Raw genomic sequence first — 9,665 nt, forward strand, 5'->3', positions numbered from 1 at the left:
GAGGAAGCAGTTTCCCATTGGAGGGCATCCAGGGAGTAACTGGCTCCTCTCTTCAGAAATGTCTGGAAAGGCCATGGAAAGTTCCAGAGGGACTAAAGACTCATAACAATCAAATGCAAATGAAATCCTGGATCAGATCTCAGAGTTGGGGAAATGTCTTTATCATTGGCTATAAAAGATATTAGGGCTTCCCCGGCAGCTCATCGGTAAAGAATCCACCTACCAATGCTGGAGACGTGGGTGTGATTCCTGGGTCTGGAAGAGCCCCTGGAGAAGGAAATGGCTACCCGCTCCAGTATTCTTGCCTGGAGAACCATGGACAGAAGAGCCTGGAGGGCTACAGACCATGGGGGTCACAAGGAGTTGGACACGACTGAGCGACTAAAACAACACACAGGACATTAGTGGGACAACCGGTGAATCTGGGGAAGCTCTGGAGACGACAGTATCGCACCGACGTGAGCTTCTGATGTCAACCACTGTTCTCTAGTCAGGGAAGAGAATGTCCCCTTTGAAAGGGCATCCTGGAGTTCTTAGGGGTAGAGGAGGGAGGGGGAGCAAGAAAGTGGGGAGGGGAGCTCACCCACAGTCTTGGATAATCTGGGAAGAATATACACAAATCTGAAAAGGTCCCATAGTGTATGGTTCCACCTATAGAACATTCTCGACAAGATGAAGTCAGAGAGATGGAGAGTGGGTTAGTGGCTGGCGGGGGTTAGGGACAGTGTGATGACAAAGGCAGCGAGAAGGAGACCGATGTAGTGATGGAGCACCTCTGGAGCTGGTACCTCCACGAATGTGTACCCAAGATCTGGCGCAGCGGAGACCACGCCCTCACACCGCGGCGTGTCAGTTTCCCGGCTTTGTGGTTATGCAATTCTCTAAGCCAGGCTTCAACAATACGTGGACCATGAACTTCCAGATGTTCAAGCTGGTTTTAGAAAAGGCAGAGGAACCAGAGATCAAATTGCCAACATCCGCTGGATCATCGAAAAAGCAAGAGAGTTCCAGAAAAACATCTATTTCTGCTTTATTGACTATGCCAAAGCCTTTGACTGTGTGGATCACAATAAATTGTGGAAAATTCTGAAAGAGATGGGAATAACAGACCACCTGACCTGCCTCTTGAGAAATCTGTATGCAGGTCAGGAAGCAACAGTGAGAACTGGACATGGAACAACAGACTGGTTCCAAATAGGAAAAGGAGTACGTCAAGGCTGTATATTGTCACCCTGCTTATTTAACTTATATGCAGAGTACATCATGAGAAACGCGGGTCTGGAAGAAACACAAGCTGGAATCAAGATTGCCGGGAGAAATATCGATAACCTCAGATATGCAGATGACATCACCCTTATGGCAGAAAGTGAAGAGGAACTTTCGCCTCTTGATGAAAGTGAAAGTGGAGAGTGAAAAAGTTGCTTAAAGCTCAACATTCAGAAAACGAAGATCATGGCATATGGTCCCATCACTTCATGGGAAATAGATGGGGAAACAGTGGAAACAGTGTCAGACTTTATATTTTTGGGCTCCAAAATCACTGCAGATGGTGATTGCAGCCATGAAATTAAAAGATGCTTACTCCTTGGAAGAAAAGTTATGACCAACCTAGATAGCATATTCAAAAGCAGAGACATTACTTTGCCAACAAAGGTGGGTCTAGTCAAGGCTATGGTTTTTCCAGTGGTCATGTATGGATGTGAGAGTTGGACTGTGAAGAAAGCTGAGTGCCGAAGAATTGATGCTTTTGAACTGTGGTGTTGGAGAAGACTCTTGAGAGTCCTTGGACTGCAAGGAGATCCAACCAGTCCATTCTGAAGGAGATCAGCCTTGGGATTTCTTTGGAAGAACTGATGCTAAAGCTGAAACTCCAGTACTTTGGCCACCTCATGTGAAGAGTTGACTCATTGAAAAAGGTTCTGATGCTGGGAGGGATTGTGGGCAGGAGGAGAAGGGGATGACAGAGGATGAGATGGCTGGATGGCATCACTGACTCGATGGATGTGAGTCTGAGTGGACTCCGGGAGTTGGTGATGGACAGGGAGGCCTGGTGTGCTGTGGTTCATGGGGTCGCAAAGAGTCGGACACAACTGAGCGACTGAACTGAACTGAAGACGTGACACTAGGAGAATCTGAGTGAAGGGGGCCCCTGGCCTTTATAATTTTTATAGCTTCCTATCAAGCCATAATTATCTCAGAATAAACAGTTTAAAAGTAAGAGAGATAGCATCCTACTTCTGTCACTGTCCCCCCCTTGCTTTGGGTCATCTTTAGCAGCCAGCCGGGATACAGTGAGACTTCTGATAACCGGCCTGGGCAGCCACAGGGGACCTGGTTTAACCAGTAGGCAAGCTGGTTCACTCATTACACAAACATCTGAGAGGCTGCTCGGGCCGGGTGTCGGCATTGCTCCCATGGTGCCAGGCTCTGCCCTCACTTCATCCTCAAGACACCTGCCTGGTTTGCGGTCAGCACCCTTCTCCCAAAAGAGGGGCTGTCGTGAATGATGGGATCCTCCACCCATATGCCCTGGGACCCCCTTTCCTGTTTGTGGGCTCCCCTCTCTGACCTCCAGCACCTGCCAGTGCGAGACCATGGTGCCTGAAAATGTGCTTCCCCAGGTTCCCCCCGACCAGCACGGGCAGAAAGCCCGCTCCTTCCCCCGGGGAGGGACAACCCTAGAGCTCCCCGCCGGGGGCCGGGCTGAGCCTGGGACTTGGCCTGAAACCTTGCCTCTGCAATTCCCTTACCTGCTTCTGCTGGAATGACATCCTTAACCAACCAGGTCTAGTCTCAGGCTCTGCTTCTGGGGAACCTGACTGGGACCCAAGCAGAGGCTCAGAGTGGTTGAGTGACTTGGCTGCAGCCACACAGCTAAGAGCGTGGGCCAGAAGTTCTACCCACCGAGTGTGATGCCAGCACCTGCACATCTGACCATCAGGCTGCCAGCCTCTGAAAAGGGGCTCACTCTCCCTTCAGGAGCCCGCTCAGACTGTCTCCTTCTGCCAGGCTGAGATTATGGAGGGCTAATGGGATCCTTAAGTCCCTTGTCAGACACTGTCAGCCGACTTAGGAAGGCAGACCCAACCTCACCCATGTGATCAGTCACCGGTTCAGCAATCCAGCACGGAGCACCCACTGTGCGCCTGCACCGGGCTGCACGTTGGGAGGGAGATGAGCTAGCCGTGGTCCTGCCCTCCATGAGCCCCGGGTCCCAAGGAGAAGCCCACACGGTATGTGTCACAATGTCATGCAGGACCCAGTGAGGACGTGAGGGGGCATGCGTCAGTCTACCTGGTGACTCAGGGGAGACTCCCAGGCAGGTGACGTGGAGCCGGGGCTGGGGAAACAGAGGAGCAGGCAGGGGAGGAGGACGGAGATGGACAGTTTGGACAGGGGCAGCTGCACAATGCCCACGGCTCCTGGTTTGGGCATCATCGCAGGCAGTGTGCCGCTAGCCGGGTGGGGGTCATGCCCACAGAGGTGGCCCCCATCGCACCCTCTATGGGAAGCCCTTAGTGTGGGCTGCGGGCTTCACTGCACTGGGACCTCGGGCCACGTTTGTTGCCCTCTCTCATCACTAAGAGGGACACTGCACAGCTCGTGGGTGGTCCTGGAGGTCAGAATTACCTGGTGCTGAGTGAGCCCAGCTGGGGTCCATGGGGCTGCCAGGTGGGCTCAGGCAGGTTGGGCAGAGGTCCCGGGGGGACCAGTCGCACCGCTGTAGGTTCACAGAGGCTCGAGGCAGAGAACAGGCGTCCTCTCTGAACCCCTACAAAGCAGGGGACTGGATGGACTAGCAGGGGTACTGTCCTCGGGGGCTGTTATCGTGGGTAGAGCCCATGCCAAGACCTGCCGGAGGGCATCCTACGGTTCCTGTGTTTAATTCAGAAAAAATTCTGTTGACTCTTCAGAGTCTGGTGAGCATCATGGGATATGATAACTTAGAAGAAAAAAAAAAGGCTTTTCTTTCTCGACGAACTGTCCACTTCTTTCTCAGCATGGAACTTTTGGTCTTAGCTGTCAGGAACCTCGGTGCTCTGGTTAGCACTCAGTTAATGCTAAGCTTCACCCAGCTGTATCAGTTACCAACCTCCTGGCTACAAGCAGCAGAAACTGGGTATTTTAAGCAAAAAAGGGAATTTGGTGGAAGGATACAAGATCTGCCAAGACCATGCAAGGGGATACAGAGAGACCATCCTTCTCAACCTCCCCAGTGGGAGTGGGGTGCTGCCCCCAGCTCACCCACCTATCCATCCAGCAGAGAGTTGCTGAGTGGGAGGAGCTGGGGGCAGAGCAGTGGTGATGGGAGACATTGATGGGCAAAGACCACAGGTGTTCTCTATATGCGGGTATTTTAGGGTAACCACCACCTCCCACTTCGCTGGAGTTTTTCTCAGTGTCTTGCTTTGGGTTCTCCCAAACCCAAAGAGTTGAATACAGGTGGTTTATCTGAGAGGTGACCCCCAGGAAACACTGGCAGAAGGGGATGAGGCAGGACTGGGAAGGAACCAATAGAGGGAGGCATCTGGTCTACCCTGATGGAGGCTGAGTGAGCCCTCAATGGGGAGTCAGCTGTTCGCTGGAAGCAACTTTCTATAGAGGTCAGGTGCCACGTCTGCTACACCAGGCTTGAGGTGTACACAGGCAAACGTTTTCACCCCCTCTCCATATTCCATGTATTGATAAGTCTGCTCTGTCTTGCTCTGTTGCATAATACAAGTTATGAGCTCCACAAACCTTTCCTCTTTGTGCCAATCACTGTGCTGCTGGTGGAAAGAACATCAGCAAGATCAGGAGGAGGAAATGCTTTTGTCCTCAACAGCTTCAGAGAATGAGATTCTATTCTACCCCAGGAAACCATTCTTGAAGTTGTTAGAATTTTTACCTGGTTGAATGGAAATCAAAGTCTTAGAGAACCACATAAAACAAAGGCACCGCTTAATGAATGATTTACCAGATGCATCCCTTGGAACCACCAGCTGGGACAAGAAGTAGAACTTGCCACCCTCCCTGGGCTCTGCCATGTGTCTCCTCCAGTGACAACCCCCACTCCCCACAGATGGACCGACTCTCCTGACTCGAGATTCGTCTCATATGAGACTCATATTCACCTCATATGAGATGCACTGATTCTCATTTGGTCATCATCACTTCCTGTGTCCTGTATATTTCTTTAACCGACACATTTCCCATAGCATATCTGTTTCCTGGGGCTGCTGTAATAGATAGTCACAAACTTAAGCGGCTTGGTTCTCTTACAGGTCAAATGTCTGAAACAGCCCCACTGAGCTAAAATTGACTAAAATCTGCAGGACAGCATTCCTTCTGGAGGCACCAGGGGAGACGACATTCCCTTATCTTTTCCAGCTTCTAGAAGCCACGGCATTCCTTGCTCATGACCCCTTCCTCCATCTTCACAAACTGCGGTGCTGGCTGGGTCTTTATCACACTGCTTCACCCTGTCGTCAACCCCCGGCTTCCTATAAGGACTGTGTCATGACACTGGACTCACCTGGCCCATCCGGGATCATCTCCCATCCCCAGGTCTTTAACCCGGTCACACCTGCAAAGGCCCTTTTGCCAGGTCAGGTTCACATATTTACAGGTTCTCAGGACTAGGAGGTGGATACCTGTAGTCAAAGCTATGGTTTTTCCAGTAGTCATGTACAGATGTGAGAGCTGGACCATAAGGAAGGTTGAGTGCTGAAGAACTGATGCTTTTGAACTGTGGTGCTGGAGAAGACTCTGAAGAGTCCCCTGGAAGCAAGATCAAACCAGTCAATCCCAAAGGAAATCAACTCTGAACATACATTGGAAGGACTGATGCGGAAGCTGAAGCTCCAATACTTTGGCCACTTGATGTGAAGAGCCGACTTATTGGAAAAGACCCTCATGCTGTGACAGATTGAAGGCAGGAGGAGAAGGGGATGACAGAGGATGAGACAGTTGGATGGCATTGTTGACTCAACGGACATGAGTTAGAGCAAACTCCAGGAGATAGCGAAGGACAGGGAAGCCTGGCATGCTGCAGTCCATGGGGTAGTAAAGAGTCGGATACAATTAGGTGACTGAACAACAACAACCTTTGAGGGGCCGCTATTCAGTCCACTGTTCCACCCATCTTTTTCCCTGCACCCCTTAACATTTTATCTGTTGAGACACCCAGGCTGTCTGACCTGTAGCAGTCCCTACAGGCTGGACTTTGCTGGCTGTGCACTCCAGACCCAGTGCTGCTGCATGGCCGTCTGTGCTGGGAATTTCCTGCAAACTGGCAGTGGGATCCAGGGGCTGGATTGGGCTCAGGCCCTATCCCCTTGGTCTCGTGGGCTTGCATCAGGACCACAGACCCCTTCGCGGCCGGTGGTCTCTCTTTGTGCTGTCAGTATCACTGGCGTTCAGTGCCCAGATCCACTCACTCACCATCGCACTGCAGCACGTGACGCTCCAGTCCTGTCTCCTGCAGCTGACTCTATTAGTTGGAATACTTTCCTCAAGAGATGCTTTCTGTTGCGTATGGTGTGTCACCAGTGGAGCAGGGAGGCAGAATGACAGCCCGACTCCTTCCCTTTACCACTTTTCAGACTAAGAACCCAGTTTATATCATCCCCTGAAGGAGATCCACTAGTTTTTAAAACACATGTCCTATCTCTCTCTTAGATGTTTTCATTTTAAACAAAGGGTTTGAGAGCCCATGTCCTATTTAAATGAACTATTTTGTAAATGAATGTTTATATTTATTTGGCTGTACTTGGTCTTAGTTGCAGCACATGAGATCTTCAGTCTTTGCTGTGGCGTGCAGGATCTTGAGTTGCAGCATGTGGGATCTAGTTCCCTGACCAGGGATTGAACCCAGGCCCTCTGCATTGGGAGCTCAGAGTCTTAGTCACTGGACCACCAGTGTGCGTGTATGCTGTCACTTCAGTCGTGTCCGACTCTTTGTGACCCCGTGGACTGTAGCCTGCCAGGCTCCTCTGTCCATGGGGGTTCTCCAGGCAAGAATACTGGAGTGGGTTGCTGTGCACTTCTCTAGGGGATCTTCCTGAAACAGGGATCGAATCCACCTCTCTTATGTCTCCTGCATTGGCAGGTGGGTTCTTTACCACTAGGACTTCCTGGAAGTCCCTGGGCCACCAGGAAAGCCCCTAAATTAACAATTAACTGAAGTTTCAGAGCCTGCAGGGACAACCACACCTGGCCAGTAAACCCTGACCTCCTGCTCCCTCTACAGCTGCCCCTGCCCCCCCAGGCTTCAGGAACCCCCAAGCTCCTTGACTGTTCCTGCCTCCTGTCTCCCCGCCAATCCCCAGGGGAGAGGAACCTTCATGAGGCTCCCAAAGGCACCGCTGCTCTTGCAGCTCAGAGGCCCCCTCCCATCTTCTCCCTGAGACTCCAGAGAGCCCGTCGCTCTGGGCAACCATGAGCTCCTCCTTACCGTCTCTGGCCACGTCAGTGCCATGTAGCCTCCCCGCCTCAGGGGGACTCCCTTCTCTGTGCAGAAGCCCCCTATCTCCTTTCCGAGATTCCAGGAGTCTCTGCCCCTGCCCCAGTCTGCTCAGGGGAAGCAGGCTCCTGGTGACCTGTTTTGGGTGGCTTCCCAAGCATCTATGAGTGATGCTGTGTAGGTCTGGCCACCTACCCCAGCCCTGCCACCTCTGTTGGATAAGAACAGCTAGTCCTTCCAGAACACTGCTGTGCACCAGGTACCATCCTAGGCACTTAACTAGTCTCACCACACAGCTAGACTAGGAGGCTGGCGCTGTCATCACGCATTTTCTAGAAGATGAGACTTTGGCTCAGGGCCACCTTGGGAGTGGGAGGAAGAGCCAGGACCCACCCACTGACCGCTGGGCTCCTGAGTTGGCCAGAAAACAGCGCAACTAAGACCAATCCCTCAGCATCCTTTGGGGAAGGAGCCAGAACCTGCATAAGGAGTCAACAATGCAAGAAGGGACTCACTGCCTTGGGAGCAGTAGTTCTGGAGCTCCGGCCAGCATCAGAGTCACAGGAGAGTGTGATAAAGCACAGACCACCAGGTCGACCCCAGAGTCCCTCACTCAGTAGGGCTGGGGAGGGCTGAGAACCTGCATTTCTAATGAGTTCTCCTCCAGGGATGCTGATGCTGCAGGTCTGAGGATCCCCTTTTGGAATCAGCTGCTTTAGTGAACTTGCCTGCCTGCTGTGGAAGAATAGGGGCCAGGCTCCCTCCTGGGGCACATGGCGTGGTAGTTCCAAGACAAACTTTCCCATCTAGGTGATCCTGTGATAACGTGTGCGTGTGCATGTTCGCAGTTGCTCAGTCATGTCTCACTCTTTGTGATCCCATGGACTGTAGCCCACCAGGCTCCTCTGTCCATGGGATTTCTCAGGCAAGCATACTAGAGTGGGTTGCCATTTCCTTCTCCAGGGGATCTTTCCAATCCAGGGATCAGACTCGCATCTCCTGCATTGGCAGGCAGATTCTTTACCAGAGAGCCATCTGGGAAGCCCCAATAATAACCTTATGATTATGCTAAAAAAAAAAACAACACAACCCTTCATCTGTTAGAGATGCATTCTGAGGGATTCATAGGTATTGTATATCTCTGGGATTCACTTTAAAATACTCCAGACTCTACCTCTGCAAAAGGTTGAAGGTCTAAATGAAGCAACGGTAGCTGGCTGATGGCTGATGAGTCCAGAGAGGTTCATTCTACCACTTTCTATACCTTGTTTATATGTGAAAGTGTTATTCATAAGCCTTGTTGATTTCAGGTAGAGGAAAAGCTCTGGCTCCCCACTTACAACTGACCTTGAGCTAGAAACTTGCAGTATCTGAGCCTCAATTCTTTTTGCTGTCAATGCAGCTGATGGCATCTTTCCAACTGGGTTATCGAGGACATCATGGATAAGAGCTGTTAGCATTCACCTTGGCACGTGACCCATGAGACTTTAATTCCCCCAATGTACTCTCACACATTCTCCAGCCCGATTTGCCCAGGGCAGCACCTAATGGGCAGGGGACTCACCCATCTCAAGACACCTGTTCAACAAGTTCCTGGGATGAGTGTGAAACTTTCCAGAAGCTGTCCATCTGCGAGCAGGCAGCGTGGGTGTGGAATGTGGGGTGGGGAGGCCATGGGTGTGTTCTCAGGATGTGAGGCTTCTGGGCAGTCACAGGCATGTTGGCCGCTTGGACGCCTTGCTATTGACCCCACAATACAGCTCTGACTTGCCGTGGCGGAGGGCGTGGGCAGGGGGGTTCTTTATGGAGCCACCAGGTCGGTCGCAGGAGATCCCTGGTTTCCAGTTCAGAGGTGGTTCCAGTGGATTCCATGGGGCCTTCAGCTTGCCAACCCATCTCCAGTCAAGCAGTGCTGTGGTTGGTGTTCTGTATTGTTTTGGCTTTGATTACAAAAAATAAAACCCCGTTTGTGCTAGCCCAGGGCAAAGTTGGGGCGGCCAGTGACTGGGAAACCTGGAGCTGTTTCCTTGAACCTCAATGCAGGGAGGGCGGCCAAGTCTCATATCGGTTGGCACAAACTAAAAACCTGTCAAGAACGTATTGGCTTCACTCTCTCCTTCCCTCTCCTCTTCCTGCTCCTCCTCTCTCTCTGGGTCTCCCTCCCGTCCCTCTTCCTCATGGACAGGATAGGAAACGGCCTCCACAAAGCACAAGTCCTACC

General features: G+C 51.7%; 1 protein-coding gene across 3 annotated transcripts in view; it reads right to left on the bottom strand.

The window, feature by feature from the left end:
- ATP2C2 (ATPase secretory pathway Ca2+ transporting 2) overlaps positions 1 to 6,723 on the bottom strand; it is an 89,325-nt gene extending 82,602 nt beyond the window's left edge. Inside the window, exons 1-2 of one of the 3 annotated variants that reach the window (XM_070388622.1) lie at positions 5,634 to 6,723; positions 4,741 to 4,888 (exon numbers count right to left, since the gene is read on the bottom strand). The gene's annotated coding sequence lies outside the window, so the exon portion shown is untranslated. Of the gene's footprint in view, positions 1 to 3,630; positions 3,877 to 4,740 lie in introns of those variants that run through there. The other 2 variants (XM_070388620.1, XM_070388621.1) reach the window with 2 other exon arrangements.
- Between the last annotated feature and the right edge of the window lie 2,942 nt (positions 6,724 to 9,665).

The sequence above is a fragment of the Bos mutus genome, chromosome 18 (assembly GCF_027580195.1).
Source record: "Bos mutus isolate GX-2022 chromosome 18, NWIPB_WYAK_1.1, whole genome shotgun sequence".
Lineage (NCBI taxonomy): Eukaryota > Metazoa > Chordata > Mammalia > Artiodactyla > Bovidae > Bos > Bos mutus.